The 15,948-nt window shown below is 45.7% G+C and overlaps 1 protein-coding gene across 1 annotated transcript in view; it reads right to left on the reverse strand.

The window, feature by feature from the left end:
• LOC146063528 (nephrocystin-1-like) overlaps positions 1-15,948 on the reverse strand; it is a 204,840-nt gene that overhangs the window by 9,732 nt on the left and 179,160 nt on the right. The window lies entirely within an intron of this gene.

The raw sequence follows: 15,948 nt of genomic DNA on the forward strand, positions 1-15,948 counted from the left end.
TCCCAACTGGCTCCTCTCTAATCTGTCCTCAATGCTGCAGCCAGGCTTATCTTCCTCTCCCGCCGCTCTAATTCTGCCACTCCCCTTCAACAAAATCTGCACTGGCTTCCATTCCCCTACAGAATCCTCTTCAAACACCTCACACTCACATACAGGGCCATCTCTAATTCCATTTCTCCATATATCTCTAACTTCATCTCCATTCATACACCCTCCCACACTCTACGGTCGGATGACGACTGTCGTCTCTCCTCCACCCTGATCACTGCTTCCCATGCTCCATTAGACTCTCCCCGACCTTGCAAAGCTTCAAACGGGCACTGAAAACTCACCTATTCAACAAAGCATACCCTTCCACTGCATAAACCAGCTGGTTCTCCGACCCCTTGCCTGTTTACATCCTGCTATCTAACCACCACCCACTTGCTTGCACCTCTTGTAATCTGTCTGTCTCCCCTTCCTACTAGATTGTAAGCTCCTCCGAGTAGGGCCCTCTTCCCTCCTGTTGTCAAAGCCCACTTCTCTTCACATTTCACTCACAGCTCTCCTATACTCCAACACTCAGTGACCATCTTTGTCTGCATACTCATCTCCATCATTGGCATCAAGCCTCTAGTTGTATGTTGATTGAGTCCTCACTACTTATATCCAAGCTGTAATGTGTATTGAACTGTGGCCCTCTTTATTTGTACTGTATTTTTGTTATTTATTCAATGTTATGCCAAGCTTTGTCTCCCTGTATTGTTCCTTTGTACGGCGATGCGAAACACTTGTGGCGCCTTATAAATAAAATTATAATAATAATAATAATAATAAACGGTGCAGCCGGGAGCAGGGGACAAGCGCCTGGAGGTCAGGAGCGGGAGACTGGCGTGGCCAGGAGCAGGGGACCAGCGGCGCTAACGGGAGTCGGGCACAGCTGGGTGCAGGGGAACGGCGCAAAAAGGTAAATTAAAACAGTGGTGGCAGTGGCTGTATGAGCGAGGGGGTCAGAGACCGCAGCCCTGTGGGCAGGAGACTAGCGCTGGGGTGGAGAGCAGTTGACCAGGAAGGGGGGAAGGGGAGCAGGCGACCAGCATTACAATGGAAGGGAATTAGGAGTGGTAAAAAGTGATGCCTGCCTGTCACCCTTTCAAACTCCTTCTCTCACTCCCCTTCTCTTACTCACCATACTCTCTCTCTCTCTCACCCCCCATTTCCCATATTGGTCCTCTAGTTTGCCCATCTCCACTCTCTTTCCCCCCTCTCTCTAACAGCCTCTCTTTTTTTCTCTGCCCCCATTCTCTCTCTACCTGGCATGGTCTCTCACTATCTGTCTCATCCATTTCTCCACCTGACACCACCCCCCTCCCCTCTCTCTCATTCTCTCTTTCCCTGACACCTTCTCTCTCTCTTTCCCTGACACCCCTTCTCTCACGTTCTCTCCTCCTTTCTCGCCCTGACACCTTCTCTCTCTCACTCTCTCTCTTTTCCTGACACTCTCATTCTCTTTCCCTGACACCCCCTTTTCTCTCCCTAACTCCCTCTTTCATTCTCTCTCCTCCTGACACTCTTTTTCAGCTCTCTTCCTCCCTGACATTCTCTCTCCTGATTGCACCCATCCCTTTTTCCCTCTCTCTCTCTCTCTCTCTCTCAAAATGTTGCTATGGGGCCCACAAAGTTCTAGTTACGCCCCTGGCCTAGGTCATGTATTTAAGCACTGGTAAGTACAAGGACAGGAAGGCGTTACATACAGGATAAGGCTGCCCTACAGGAAAATCACTTAGTCGGGCCAGGTGACCAGAGCTAAGCATTATATGATCCTAAATGCCTATAGATACTGGGCGGTTTTGAGCCGAAAGCAGCTAAATTTTGCAGTTTAAACTGCTACAGGGGAGTGATGAGCAGTGAGCGCTGGTGCATTGCCTTCCACCACTGTTCATCTGCTGTATTACCAGCAGGCAAGCAATGGGATGGATTTATTTATTTATTTATTAACAGTTTCTTATATAGCGCATACAAATTCCGCAGCGCTTTACAGAGCATAGTTATGAGCAAATACAAAACAAAATTACATTACAAGACAGTTTAGGACAAGTACATGGTTAATACAGATAGTTGCATCAGGGGACAGGACACTGAAGCAATTATCAGGGTGGCAGTGGTTTATATATTCTAAGAAAGGCACATGAGGAGAGAGGGCCCTGCCCGTGAGAGCTTACATTCTAAAGGGGAGGCTTAGACAGACAGGTATAACACAGAAGGGGGAGAGGTGGGCATAAACAGGTTAGGATGAGAGATGGTCGGGTTTTATGCAGGAGGGTCGGAAGATGACAGCTTAGTGTTTGATATTTTCAGTCTAAAAAAGCGCTGGGTCATCCAAGAGTAGACAGCAGAGAGACAGTTGGAGATATGAGTTAGGATGGAAGGAGAGCGATCAGGAAATGAGGGGTAGATTTTTGTATTTTCGGCATAGTGGAAGTCGAGTGAGCAAATAAGTTCACCCAGAGAGGACATGTAGAGATAGAGAAGAGGGCCAAGAATAAAATAGTCAGGGACACCTACTCTCAATGGAACAGCAAGAGAGGTAAAGTCATAAGAGGTACAGCTGGGCATTTTCAAAACGGACAGTGCAAGTACAAGCATAAAGAGTGATATTCAAAAAGTTTTAGCAGATGGAGAAATGGTGATATCACAGCTGAATAGGCAGGTTAAGCAGCCAGGAGTAGTGTGATGTGAGAATGAAGTGAGCTCACTCAAAGCAGTCTTGGTTTTCTGGGTTGCTGGTGTCTTTCTGATTCACTTTGATACGAAGATGTTAAGTTGGTTGGCAGTTTCTGTCCAGTTTAAGTCCAGAATAAGTCCAAGCTTTAATCTATGTAACTGTTTTCGCCCTACTTAAAAATATTCCTACTTTAAAAGCTGACAAACTAACAATAGTCAGCTTGCAATGGTCAGCCAGGCTGAGGTCAGCCTTGTGTTCACAATATATACTAAAAGCTGTTTCTAAGTTAATTGATTGAGACCCCACCCAGCCAGACCCCCTCTTCCACTAGCAATAAAACTAAGATAACAAATGGTAAGAGGTTACATACCATCCCAGCCACTAATAAATTCTCACTCACTTTCAAATCTTATAAAAATATTTGCACAATTACCTAAATATAGCAGTTTGCAAGCAGATACTACAATACTGGTGTAACAGATGATATGAGTTACCTAAATATAGCAGTTTGCAAGCAGATACTACAATACTGGTGTAACAGATGATATGAGTTACCTAAATATAGCAGTTTGCAAGCAGATACTACAACAATACTGGTGTAACAGATGATATGAGTTACCTAAATATAGCAGTTTGCACCCCCAGGAAAACCAGATGGGCGAAAATTGCTCAGTGCGTTGGGCTTTTCCCAATCATTAAGAGAGCAATGCCTTTTATTAGCTATTTCTACCTAGGAAATACCATTGCCCTTTAACATTTCTGCCATGAAAACAATGCTTAATAAATAAACCCCAAAACTCAGAAAACCTAACTAAGCACCGGTGCATGCAACCCACGGATATATAACTAGTTCAATACGTAACAAAGATAATAGGGGGAAATGTAATAGGAAGAGAGAATCAGAAAGTGAGAGATTTGGAAAGAAATCTCCCTTTTTTTTTTTTTTTTTTTTTTTAAAGTGGCAATCATTTACACTTCATAAATCAAACTGGCTTTGCAGTGTAAATGATTGCCTCTTTAAAAAAAACTGGAGCATGGCTATTTCATCAGAATACATTGACTTGGATTTATCCCCAGCATAGTGCTGGTATACCTTGGGTGATGTCCTACACTTATTTCTTAACAAACTTCATGTACTTCAATAAAAACAAACAGAACTGATAGATACACACAGGCTGACCGCTAGACCAGCCAAGTCCCCCGCAGCAGCGAACAGCGCAGTCAACAGGGCAAACCCCGGTGGCCTGCGCCGTGATGCTGACACACGGCAGGTCCAGAAACGCCATCACTGCCACCCTCTCCAGGAACCCCCAAATCCGTATTCCCGCAAAGCACCCCACCACCAGACACAGACACCAGGCACCCTGACATCCAACCCCTCCTTCTCAGGAATGCCTCTCCACCAGCACTGGGCTCCCCGACACCCAGCCCCTTCTCCTCAGGAATGCCGCACCACTGCGCGCCAACACTGGGGCCCCATACCCGTTTACTGCAGAAACTGTAAAAAGCAGGTCCAGACCAGCGGGACACCGCGGTCAGACCAGGTGTGTTGGACACCACCACCACCACAAATCCAATAACCAACCGGACTGTAGTTAACCCCCCTCCAAAATTCCTACTCCCCGTACCATTGTACAATTGCAATAAGTGACCACATCATCATTGAACCACTGACACTGAAGTAGCGATAAGATCTCTCACTTCTCTTATTACGATTGTCAATTATATTGTATGCTAATTGTATCTAATTTAACTGCACCCAATCAAAATTGTGCAACCGAATTGTACCCTCTGCATTGAATCATTGGTGCACGATTGTGTATTATTCATTAAGTAAACCTTGTATCCAGTTTAATTGTACACAAACTGTACCCCCTGCACAATTGTATATTGTTTTATTAAGCAAACCTTGTTTTAGCCATTACACCGCACTGTTGATTGTTATTAAAACACAACCACAAAGTAGCCGAGCGCAGCATTATCCAATTGTTTGCTCATATTAGTTTCACACATGACTACCAATTAATGTCACATGCACAGAGACACAGCAAGCATACACCATGTATTAGCATTGGGATATGGTCTGGAAACTGCCACTGACTTCCGCATGCCACTTTTTCAAAGCTGCAGCCATTGCCAGGGCAACCAGGTTGTTTACACTGGTGGCAGAGCGACAGTTGGAAGCAGCGAAGAAAGGAGAGTTAGTGAATTTCCAGCTAAGCTGAGGCGTAAGAGACAACTAGGTAAGTGAAGGAGAGGAAAAGAAGGTTGAGGACATCCAATGCGGGAGAGGAGAAGATCTCTGTGAAGGAAAAGAAGAGGAGAAAAAGAATGAATGTATCATCCTGTTCGGGAGAGGAGAAGATCTCCGTGAAGGAGAAGAGAAGAAGGATGAGGATATCCAGATCAGAAGGGAAGATCTTTTTGAAGGAGGAGAGGAAAAGAAGAAGAGTAATATCAAGTTCAGAAGAGAAGATCTCCACGAAGAAGGAGAAGAGCAACGTCGGTCATGGCAGGGAGATAATAATAATTTTTGACTCCTCTGAGGAGCAACACCCCATGGTCCCAATCGAGGAGAAGAGGAAAAACATACAAGATGGCGCAATTGGATCTCTTCTAAGTCCACTGATGAGAAAGAGTGTATGAGATTCTCATCCAGCTCAGATGAGAAGACTGGACATAAGAAGATGAAGAAAGAAAGTCACGCAAATGAAAGAAGGGGAACCAGCAGTGCTGCATCATTCTGCCCCAGCGACACCTTCCAGGGACTGATGTTTTTCCATCAGTTAGCCTGTGGCGGGTTTGGTAAGGTCTTGCTGGCAGCAGATGTGTCTGTCAGTTGGTGCCGGTGAAAGTCATAAAGAGGAAACCGCTGCTAGCCAGGGGCAAAGAAGAAGGAGTGTTTGTGGAAAGTAGAGCGCTAGAACTGATACAAGGAAGGGCCTTCCTTATCCATGGCCACTTTGCTCAGCAGACCGAGGAACATCTACTACTTGGAATGCAGTATGCAAGTGGAGGAGATTTTCATCAGCTCCTGAAGAGCAATGTCCGCCTTACCATCCCTAGTGCCACCTTCTACTTGGCAGAGCTTGTATGTCGACTACAATTCCTCCATTCTAAGGGAATAATCCATCGTGACCTCAAACCAGTGAATATCCTGGTGACTGAATCAGGCCACATATTCAGATCACTGACTTAGGTCTCGCACTCGAGAACATCCTTGGAGACCGAAGGGCAACTGGCTATGCTGGGACACGTGGTTACATTGCTCTGGAGGTGTGTGCTAGCAAGGAGTACAATGCCATTGCCAACTGGTGTTCATTTGGTATCATAATGATCACCAGAGGACTTGATTACCATCCTACAAGACTTCAAGAACTTGGCACTGCAGTGATATACATCATTGAAGCGCTCCTCCAGAAAGATCCCGCCAGACAACTCGGAGTCAATTGTAACATACCATCCATTCTTCCAGCCAGTTGCGTGGATTGCGGTGGAAGCCCTTGAGACTCTACCTCGATACAACCCTGAGCCACCATCCTTACCCAACTCAGGCTTCACTGTAAGCCACCTACAGAGAACTGAGGCAGCAGGGACCTGTAAACAACCAATAACAGTTGAGGAGCAAGGACAATTTAAAGGGTTCTCATTTGTCAGATCGACCTGGAAAACCCTCCCAAAAGCACCCGTCCTATAAGAGCATCAGCTGGGGCCACAGAGCTGCTGGTTACCAAAATGGAAGACTCTACATCAAATAGAAAGAATTAATATGATGAGCCCATCATCAAAAGACAGAGGACCTCAGTGGACTAAACTTTGATTTATTTTCAAGCTCCCACTTAATAATATCATAGAAAAAGGTCTGAGACTGGCCAGCTGGAAGGGGAGATAGGAGGCCGGATTGTTTTTTTTATTTTTATTTTTAACTCGATTTATTGATTTTCAAAAGGAATACCAGTAAATCAATACATTAATTGCATATCACAGCAAAAAAGGAATGGACACAAAGGGGGGTATTCAAATATTGGTCTGTTCTTTTTTTCACAACATTTATATGTCGTGATATTATTTTGCTATTCAATTCTTCCCCGTCTTTTAAAAGTTGACAGTTTTTTAAACATCTTTTACTTCGCAGTCATTTTCAATGGGCTTCGTATTCAAATGTTTGGTGACAAGTTTCACACCTTTTAATAGTCGTCTAAAATTGGTAAATTTATTGTCATTTTATTCACCTGGGTGTCGGGTGGTGATAAAAGTGTTATTTTATATATATATATATATATATATATATATATATATATATATACATACAAACAGGTATTTCTGCGCAATGTCACAAATGAATGAATAAATGGCTGGCTGAATATCTGTGTATTAAAGTATGGTGCAGCTCACTCCTATGGGCTAGTCAGGCCCCAGATAGCAGTATGTAGGAACAGAGAAAGAAGGAGCGCACAGCGTGAGCGAAAGTTAATGAAATATTTACTGTAACTCGGTAAAAGAAAGCTCACATACATAACAGAATAAATATAGCTGCGTGAAGTACTAGCATATTCACCGCTCCTAGAGCACGTCGCAGTGCAGGCACTGGGGACACCAGTCGATCCAACAAGATGTTTAGTGCAACGTCGGTACTCTCAACAGGTAGCGGGGCGGGCACTGGGGACTCCAGTCGCACCGTCTAGCGTGTATCAGCAGCGGCGGTCACTCCGGCTCAGGTGTAGCAGCAGCGGGGACCAGACTTTCACAGTGGGAAACAGCAGATAAGACCAGCACGAAACAGATGGAAGGCCAGTGAACTCAGCATCAGATGGAAACGCCCCAACGCGTTTCGTCATTGGACTTCGTCAGGAGTCTGCGACCATCGAATGATGGGGGAGGTTCCCTGAGATGGAGGAGGCGTATTCCGTGAAAAATACACGTGCGGTCCGTTCGGCCAGCTTCTTACCGCGTACGGACGGAGTTGGCGATCCGTATGGAAGGCGGGGTTTTGCACGCATGGTCCAGGCCGCATATTCGGATCCGGCCACACCGATCCGAATAAGGGCCAATGTGTCAGTAATCCAGTGCTATACAGGGTAGGCTACTATAGTTACACACAATGCGTCAGCAAGCCAGTGCTATACAGGCGGAACTGCTATACTGTAGTTACTCACAAAGAGTCAGTAAGCCAGTGCCATACAGGTAGGCTGCCATAGATACACATGATGTGTCAGTAAGCCTGTTCTATACAGGGTAGGCTGCTATAGATTCACACAATGTGTCAGTAAGACGTGCTATACAGGGTAGGCTGCTTTAGATACATGTAATGTAAGCTCTCACAAGCAGGGCTCTCTCTCCTCATGTGCCTTTCTTAGAATATATAAACCACTGCCACCCTGATGATTGTTTAAGTGTCCTTTCCCCTGATGCAACCATCCATATTAACCATGTATTTGTCCTAAACTGTCTTGTACTTTAATTCGGTATGTGTTTTTGCTCATAACTATGCTCTGTAAAGCGCTGCGTAATTTGTGTGCGCTATATAAGAAACTGTTAATAAATAAATAAATAATAAATAATTTGTTAGCAAGTCAGTGCTATACAGGGTAGGCTACTATAGTTACACACAATTTGTCAGTAAAACGTGATATACAGGGTAGGTAGATGTTACACTGACGGTCAGAGGGCAGTGATTCACTCCCAACATTCCGTTTATAAATCGTTAATGGTATCATTCAGTGTTTAAGACCTAGATCATTGCTTGCTAACAATATTGCATAGAGGTGATTCAGTATATCCAATCAGCCTTCGGCAGCTATCTATCCTATGGCTTACAGGTAACTCCACTATTGAGCCCTTCTGTCTAGGCCACACACAGTAACCTATCACTGTTACCATAACAACACAGGTGTTCCGCCAGTGCGCATTTCACTTTAATGACTTTATCAGGGTCGCACATGACCAGTAGCGGTGCCTAAACTGACCTTCTGAGAGCACAGAGGCTGAAGCAGCACTGACAGACCCCAGTGCAAACTTTAGTATGGTACTTGGCAAGGCCTGATACACTTGACAGCATTAAGACATGTTATATTGGTATAAAAAACCCTGCCCCAATCTGCAAAGCGCCTCCCATTTTGGTAATATATTTGCCCCTTTCAGGGTTGTAAATTTAGGCAGGTAGGAGATATGCTATTCTGCCCTTGCTTAAACATACACATAGTCTAAAGGTGGCCATACACACGCAGATTTATCTTCAGATCTGGCTGCTTGGAACAAAAACATGGTTATGGATGAGAGCAAATTACAGTTGACCATTTGCTTGGAAATGTTGGAAAACCGACAAACTGTCACTCATCCATAACCATGTTTTTGTTCCAATCAGCCAGATCTGAAGATAAATCTTACTAGTGTATGGGCACCACTTTATTTTTATACATATATTTGCCTGTATGGCTGCTGCTAATACCTGTGTGATGACATCACAATGGCCCTGTGATAACAGTGATTCTATGATGTCACAATGCCTGGTGAGCCAGGACGGAACACTAGGAGTCATTCTGTTGCCTGGTCCCGACTTGTGCAGTCAGAGCGTCTGATTATTCAGCATTTTCAGTTCATATATTGTGTTTGGAGAGGAGCAAGGAGAGAGAGGAGAGAGAGGAGGAAAGAGGAGACAAACGGGAGCAGCCGTGCGCTGCGTCCCGTTCTATATTGGCAAGGTAAGTGCGCTCTTATTTCTATTCATACTTTTTTGTTTGAGCAATTAGGGTTCTTCATGGATTTCTTAAGGGGCGAGGCTCACCTGAAAGTGGGCGTGTCATAGCATAGAAGGTGGTTATGTCCCAATTTAGTGGGTGTTTCAGGGGGTCTTTACCCAAACCTAAGTGGTTATTTATTATTTATAGCACTGCCGGTTCCCAATGACCCCCAATATTTTTGGCATTCAATATAAGCTAAAATGGTTATTCGATTCCAGTGGGTTCCTGTGTCACCCCCCCTACCCCCCCCCCCCCCCCCGACCAACACACACACATAAACACTTTTTTATTTTGGTTTAAACCCTTTCTTTTTGTTGGTGGTTAAATAATCACAATTTGCATGTGACAATGGGCACCGATATTATGCCCACATTTCACTGCAAATTAGGTTGTTGATAAATGGGCTTTAAATAATAAAGCCCTTTATTTCCCCCATTACTCCATTATGGTATTGTATTCGCTGATACCTGCATTTCTGTGGTCAGTTGTGTAACACATATTTATACTGATCCTACTAGCGGAGCATTGTGATTCCGGATTATAATCATATGAATATGGAATGAATTGTAACATTGTGACAGGAGATCAGGGACCATATTCACTTTTTGCTTTTCATTGCGCCCAGAGAGGTCACATATAGTAGCGTAAAGGGCTCACTTGGCTGCCTATTTCCTTTGCCTATCAAGCAGGTAAACTCCATTCCGCCAAAGGCACGCCCACCTCGCCACACAAATACCCGCACTATGCTGCAACGCGTACGTTTACACATTTACGCGTAAGCAGCCGCACAGAGGAGAAATCGTTCGATGGTTACTCACCACGGAATGATTTTTTCTCTGTCCATTATGACTAGAAGGGATATTTGTGTATAGCTTATTTGTTATTAAATATTTATATTTTATCTTTAATTAAGGTGACGCAGTGAGTCAAACTTGCTACAAGAGGAGAAATGGCCCAATTGCCATCAGAGAGCCAAGCCAAACAAGAACCCCGGGAGAGGCAGATGCCCCCGGCACCGCGGGTAAGACAGGCCCCACCGCCTCCCCGCGAGAGAAAGGCCCCACCGCCTCCCCGTGAGAGAAAGGCACCACCGCCTCCCTGCGAGAGAAAGGCACCTCCGCATGCCAGCGAGAGAAAGGCCCCACCGGCTCCGAGGGAAAGACAGGCCCCACCGGCACCAAGGGAGAGACAGGCCCCACCGGCACCAAGGGAGAGACAGGCCCCACCGGCACAGAGGGAGAGAAAGGCTTCCTCACCATTGAGGAATTCGCCCCCGTCAATATCCACGGGGTGGCAAGAGCCCCTGTCAAGATCAACGGAATGGTATATGCTCCCATCACCATCCATGGAGAGGCAAGAGCCCCCGTTCCAATCCACGGAGTGGCATGAGAACCCATTATCCATGGACTGGTATTCGCCCCCGGAAACATCCACAGTGTGGCCAGAGACCCCGGAAACATCCATGGAGTGGCAAGAGAACCCATTATCCATGGACTGGTATTTGCCCACGAAAACATCCAAGGAGTGGCAAGAGTCCCAGGAAGCATCCACTGAGTGGCAAGAGTCCCAGGAAGCATCCACAGAGTGGCAAGAGTCCCAGGAAGCATCCACGGAGTGGCAAGAGTCCCAGGAAGCATCCACGGAGTGGCAAGAGTCCCAGGAAGCATCCATGGAGTGGTATACGCCCCCTGTCACCACCCACAGAGTGGTATACGCCCCCATCACCATCCACGGAGTGGTATGCACCCCCGTCACCGTCAAGGGAGTGGCATGCGCCCCCGTCACCATTTACGGAGTGGCAAGCGTCCCTGTCACTGGAGTGGCATGCACCCCCTACTCCATCCAAGGAGTGGTATGCACCCCTGTCACCATCACGGAGTGGCATGCACTCACAATGTAGAGGTGTCCCACTACATTTCAACTCGTTAAATATGGAATATTGCACATAACAACCAATCAGACTGTATCTATTTTCTCCTATACGATACTAAATAAATGAGTAGTCTAGATAATAGACTAATTATTTATTTAGTATTGTCTAGGAGATACTAGATAGAATCTGATTGGTTGTTATGGGCAACATCCCATCTTCAACAGAATTCCCATCTTATACCCCATCATGTGTTATTTCCAACAACAATTTGGGTAATAAAATGAGTGGTGAATAATACTGTATCTCTGTGGTTATTTCCTCATTTGGAGCGTCTTCATGCTGGGGGAATGCTTGGCGGCTACAGTGTCAGAATATGTAAAATAAAACATGTGCACATTTACTTTTTTAAATATGTCTACACACATCTCAGAGGGTTCCTTGGTCTATGAGAAGACCTAGCCATTACCCGATTATTCTGTCTGCACACATCTCAGAGGGCTCCTTGGTCTATGAGAAGGACCTAGCCATTTCCCATCATTCTCCTGTCTACACACATCTCAGATCGTTCCTTTGTTTATGAGGAGACAAAGCCATTACCCATGATTCTTCTGTCTACATACATCTCAGAGGGTTCCTTTCACCTATCTACAGACATCTCAAAGGGTTTCTTGATCTATGAGGAGACATAGCTATTACCCCATCATTCTCCTGTCTACACACAACTCAGATGGGTTCCTTGGTCTATGAGGAGATGCAGCCATTACCTCATCATTCTTGTGTCTACATACAGGACATCTCAGAGGGTTCCTTGGTCTAGGAGGAGACATAGCCATTACCCCATCATTCTCCTGTTTACACAGATCTCAGAGGGTTCCTTGCTTTGGTCCATGCAGTATTTAAAATAGCCATTAAAATCCTGTAATTTCAGTAATGTTACAAATGCCTGGGGAGTTCATACAGTAGGTTGCGGCCCATTCAAAAAGTTACTTCAGGAACAAAATGTCCGCTTCACAAAGCGCTGCAGTGAGGCCCCTAGTTCACAGTGACTGATATTTTGCATCTTCCTAACAAGTTTGTGCTAAAATAATACACACAATGCAATATTAGCATTGCTGTTTGTCAAAAAGTGTATTATTAGGTCGACGATAACGAGGTCAACGGTCATTAGGTCAACCACTATTGGTCGACAGTGAAAAGGTCTACATGCACTATGGTTGACATGGACTAAAGTTTGAGACAAGCAAAAGGTCGACATGACTTTTTAAGATTTTTAGTGCCTAGGTCAACAACAGTCGACATAGACCCTCAATTAGTGTACCAAGTACCCTCGTATGGTGCCTCCCTCGCCATACTTTACCATTACCAATTGTAGGCCACATGGATAATAAATTATAACAAGTTATCCGAGTGAAAAAGGTTGGAAAGAGATAAATTAACAGCCAATCAGCTTCTAACTGCCATGTTACGGCCTGTGTTTCAAAAATGTCAGCTAAGAGCTGATTGGTTGGTACCATAGCTCTCTCCAATCTTTGATAGATAGCCTCCTTACAGACACAGCAGGCTTCTTCCGAACACTTCAAGTCCAGCGCTTATTTGGTGCAGACAAGGAAATGGGTAATTATATCCTGACAATACAGTGTACAGCATACAAAAAGGCCGACAAGCCTTGATGAACAGCACACGTGGCACAATTATCTCTCTCCTTATGTACACACCACTGGAGAGTGGTATAGTCAGATGATTATCGATTTTGGCCACACTTTATTTCCTACAAACGGAGAAGAGGAGACGCCCAATCCCATATAGGGATGTATGGTATTTTCTCCCCACTCTGACATCTTCGGTGATGGGTATCCATATATAACAAGAATCCCTTTCAATACTGCGGTCATCTCTACTGTATAAACCAGTTTGAGGCGGAGAAGAGGAGACTAATATACCTTCATAGGGATGTATTATCGGTACTCTTTACCTAGCACGGCGCCCATCGCGGGCATCGCATGCACTATAAAACGGGTGCGATGCGATGCCCGCGATTTCCCATAGGGAACAATGTTGAAAGTCTCAATGGACGCGATTTTAGTGTTCAATGCCTCAATGCCCGCGATTTTTCCATAGGAAACAATGTTAAATGGGCCACAGAGGCCAAATAGTCCCCCTGAAGTGTGAAATGGCCCCCACAATTGTTAACGCCACCCCACGATCAACGTGAACCCGAAGCGTGGCGAGCGGCGGCGGTACGCATCCTCCGACCTTTTCATACCCCCACTATCCACGTCGGCGTGGAGTTGAGAATAGAATAGTGTGGCGAGCGCAGCGAGCCACCGAGCCCGAAGCGTGGCGAGCGCAGCGAGCACCGCAAGGGGACGCGGATACCTTCACAGGTAAACGCGTCCCTTCGCGGGCTTCACAGGTATCCGCGTCCGCTCGCCACGCTTCGGGCTCGGTGGCTCGCTGCACTCGCCACACTATTCTGTTCTCAACTCCACGCCGACGTGGATAGTGGGGGTATGAAAAGGTCGGAGGACGCGTACCGCCGCCCCTCGCGGGCTCGCTGCGCTCGCCACGCTTCAGGTTCACGTTGATCGTGGGGTGGCGTTAACAATTCTGGGGGCCATTTCACACTTCAGGGGGACTATTAGGGCTCTGTGGCCCATTTAACATTGTTTCCTATGGAAAAATCGCGAGCATTGAGGCATTGAACACAAAAATCGCGTCCATTGACACTTTTAACATTATTCCCTATGGGAAATCGCGGGCATCGCGTCGCACCCTTTTTTTTAGTGCATGCGATGGCCGCGATTTTTTACCCCCGATGACCGCGATGCCAATCGCGGGCGCCGTGCTAGGTAAAGAGTACCGTATTATCTATTGATAGCGCTGATGAACGAGACACGATTTCATATGCTCTTGCATATGATCTTTTTCTTTCACGTGTTTATATGGTGTGGGGACACCATCCCTGTGTCTTCATCCACCAAGAGGCATTCTAAGCGCGATTTGAACACCTTTATATTTCTTTCATACTATAGAGTAGGCTACTATAGTTAAACACAATGTGTCAGTAAGCTAGTGCTATTACAGGGTGAGCTGCTAAACTTACACATAATGGGGGAAATTTACTAAAGGAAATTTGTAAAAAAATAGGTGTATTTGTATCCAGAAATACACTTATTTCTGACATTTACAATCCCGAAAATATGGCAATTCGTAGTCTTATTGATGTGCTATCAATACGAATACGAATAGCCGTATTTTCGGGATAGTAAATGTCAAAAATAAGTGTATTTCTGGATACAAATACACCTATTTTTTACAAATTTCCCTTAGTAAATTTCCCCCAATATGTCAGTAAGTCAGTGCTATACAGGGTAGGCTGCTATAGTTACACACAATGCGTCAGTAAGCCAGTGCTATACAGGGTGAACTGCTATAGATACACACCATGGCCGATATGTAATAGGGTGCGATTTTTGGACTATCGCACAAATTCGCACCTTTCCAAATCGCATTTTTTGCCGCAAATTTGCATATGTAATGAGATGCGAATTTGCGGTAAAAAAGTGCGATGTGGTGCGATTTCGGGCGAGTTTTAGTAATGAAAATGTGCGCATTTTCAGTCATGAAAATGTGCGCATTTTCCAATGTGCGATAAAAAAAAAAAAAAAAACGGCGTGCGGTCCCCCTCCCGATCATAACCAGCCCCGGGCTCAAAAAGCCGGTGCTGGTATCATAAAATCAGAGGGACAAACAAATAGGGGTCCCCTTGATTTAATGAAACCAGCACCAGGCTCAAGGTCCGGTGCTGGTTCCCAAAATACGGGGGACAAAATGACTAGGGGTCCCCCGTATTTAAAGAACCAGCACCGGACCCAAACAGCCAGCAGGGTAATGCCACAGCCGGGGGGAGACTTTTTATACAAGTCCCCCCGGCCAAAGCATTCAGCCCTGTGGCTGGTCAGCATGGGCAGGGGTCCTGGGGAAGTGGGGACCCCCCCCAAAGAAGGGGTCCCCCCCCTCCAGAACTTACCTGCCCATGCTGAAGCCCGGGGCTGTCCTCCATGCCCCTGGGCTGTGGGCATGGAGCTGATTTTGTGTAAAATCAAGTTAAATCTATTGTTTTTAACAGTGGTACTACAAGTGCCAGCAAGCCTCCCCTGCAAGCTGGGACTTGGAGAACCACAAGTCCCAGCCTGCAGGGCATTAAAGGGCCCGCTGTAACTTGTAGTTCTACTGTTAAAAAAATAGTACACAAAACACACACTGACACACATTTTAAATAAAAGTTTAATACACACATCACACACTCATACTTACCTATCTTTATCCCGTCGGTAGGTCGCTGGCTCTGGTGTCGGCGGCTCCGTGTCGGCGGCTCCGTGTCGGCGGCTCCGGGATCGGCGTCCTGTCCGACGATAATCCATGTTGGACCTGTGGAAGTAAATCCTACTCACCAGGTCCACCATGGATGGTCTTCTGTCTTCTCTTCTCTCTTCTTCTTTATCTTCAAGCTCTTGCGGCTCCGGCAGCTCCATTCGGCAATATGATTAAAGGCGCTGGAGATGTTTGATCTTCAGCGCCTAACATCAGAATGATTCTATTGGCTGCTCAGCAGCCAATGAGATGCGCCG

Source organism: Crinia signifera, chromosome 3 (assembly GCF_055691185.1).
Source record: "Crinia signifera chromosome 3, ASM5569118v1, whole genome shotgun sequence".
Classification (NCBI taxonomy): Eukaryota; Metazoa; Chordata; class Amphibia; order Anura; family Myobatrachidae; genus Crinia; species Crinia signifera.